The sequence below is a fragment of the Herpailurus yagouaroundi genome, unplaced genomic scaffold, assembly GCF_014898765.1.
Source record: "Herpailurus yagouaroundi ecotype Mexico unplaced genomic scaffold, PumYag 163, whole genome shotgun sequence".
Classification (NCBI taxonomy): domain Eukaryota; kingdom Metazoa; phylum Chordata; class Mammalia; order Carnivora; family Felidae; genus Herpailurus; species Herpailurus yagouaroundi.
In genome coordinates this window covers 25,836,655-25,838,855 of record NW_024412404.1, presented here as the reverse complement: position 1 = coordinate 25,838,855, position 2,201 = coordinate 25,836,655, and the positions used below count along the sequence as shown (strand labels likewise).

The 2,201-nt window shown below is 43.4% G+C and overlaps 1 long non-coding RNA gene across 1 annotated transcript in view; it reads right to left on the bottom strand.

Moving 5' to 3' along the window:
• Positions 1-1,279: 1,279 nt before the first annotated feature.
• Positions 1,280-2,201, bottom strand: part of LOC121036902 (uncharacterized) — a 1,122-nt gene continuing 200 nt past the window's right edge. Inside the window, exon 2 of the long non-coding RNA XR_005793526.1 lies at positions 1,280-2,172. This is a non-coding gene — a long non-coding RNA (uncharacterized LOC121036902). The remainder of the gene's footprint in view (positions 2,173-2,201) is intronic.

Below are 2,201 nucleotides of genomic sequence, written 5' to 3'. Positions count from 1 at the left end.
GAGGGGCAGAGAGAGAGGGAGACACAGAATCCAAACCAGGCTCCAGGCTCCGAGCTGTCAACACAGAGCCCAACGCAGGGCTCAAACTCATGGACCACATGATCATGACCTGAGCTGAAGTTGATCGCTTAACCGACAGAGCCACCCAGCCGCCCCTTGTTTAAATATTTCTTCCCCAGCTTGCCTATGGACTCACTAAAAGCAGGTCTTCTTATTTGTCTTTAAATTCCCAGTGCCGTGACCACAGTGAATTCTCAGTAAAAGTCTGCAGGGTGAATCATGTGTCCAATTTTGTTACACCTCTTGAAGATCAGAAACCCCACCCCTTAAAATACACCCCAAGATATAAAAGGAGATTTAGCACAGATGTCACTAGTGTGGAGAAAGGTGAGTGCTTCTAACAGCTGTTGGAGAAGCTGTCGGTTAATACCAAGTACGAATGGTTCTCGAAGACGGGAGAACTGTCCCTCTCAGCTGGACTGTCCAAAGATGAAAAATTAGATTTGCCTAAAATGTCTACAATGTGGTTGCCAGATACAGATGCTAGACTGGCTGCCATTCTTAGGCTACCCAAGTGAATGTTATAAACATTTATGGAGTAGGTTAAATACAACTACTTGTACATCTCAGGTAAGGAATATACCTGGGAGCTGTGGCTCCCCTGATCCCAATTAAATAGATGATAATTTCCTCAGGACATAAGGAAGTCATTTTCAGCTTAAATAAGGGTTCATGGAAATATGTGTTAACCCATGAACTATGTACCCAACTCTGTGAAGGCAGATTAGTGTGACCTGCTGTTCTTGGTGTCACTTGAAATGGCTTAAAGACTTCTTCCCAACAAGGTGTGAAGATCCATCTACTCCAGGGAGCTATGCTTTGGTTGATAAAAGGATTAGGCAGATTCTTGAGGACAAAGTGGGGAAGGGCAAGTTCAAGAGAATAGTGCTCTCGGTAGGCTTACACTGACTGGGCGCATTTTATATCGGAACTCTGGATTGGCTTCTACTGTGGTTATCACTGAAAGAGCATGGCTTAGAAGACATCAGCTCTGGGCTTGAGACTCATCCCCCAGCACATGAATTATCCGGGAGAGCCAATTGTTTTGTTGTTTGAATTCCACTATCTCCAGTTACACATGGGGACAACTCTTTTTGTACCCACCTTACTGGGTGCTAGATAAAACCTTAGCAATCATTTCATTTAATCCCTTTACTTCCCCAGGAATTAACTCACCAAGTAAAGTACCTGTTCCTCCCCTCCCCCCCTCCCCCCCCCCTTTTTTTTTGGTCAAGGCTCCCTCCAAGGATTTGTTGAAAACTACTGACCTCCTCCACGGAAAGATGTGCTTCTGTATGTGTGCACTCTCTCACACACATTTTTGCATCTTATTTCTGGGAGGATCACAAAAGCCCTGAGGTTCATTTTTAGAAAAGCCAAATTAAAAAAAAAATCTAACAAACCCTGAATTAGAGAAAACAATTTCAATGAACCAAAAGAACTTTTAAAAGTACATGCACGGAAAAACAAACTGGTTCATTTAATTATGAATTTAGTTATTTTCCAGCAGTATTATCGCTCTACTAACCCTCAGTGTACTGCAAATGTCCGGGTCGAGCACCATCTCCTCATCAGTGACGACCACTTGACACGAGCTCCTTCTACAACCGTGAGAGCACAAACGGGTGTTTGTTACTATGTCAGTTCAGTAAGGTGATCGGATCCTAGAGATGAACTAGCAACGTGGCTCTCTTCCGCCGTTTATAAAAGTTGTTGAAGCAGGATCTTGTTGCCTTCATTTTCAAATGCTTCTTCTTAGACATGCTTGTCTTGAACTTGTCTAAACACAGGCTTAGGCAAACTAACCCATTATCATGTGTGGTTATAACCAAGGCAATCATTTCACATCGACAGTTTATTCAAGCAGGACTAAGGGAAAGCACGGAGAGTCTGTAAGCATGGCAGAAAAGCAACTCCCGAGGAAATGGCTTTCATCTGTGTCCTGTGGCCTTAGTATAGCTCTCGAACGGCGCAGGGACCCGTAGAGCGAACCTTTAATTCCCAGGACACTGCTGCATATTGCCCTTATTGCTAGAGCCTTCCTCTAGAAGCAGGAAAGGAAAAGGCCAAAAAACAAACAGAAAACCTCGCAGAATTCTCTTTGAAAAAAAACTCTCAATTTATATATTGAACACAATTCT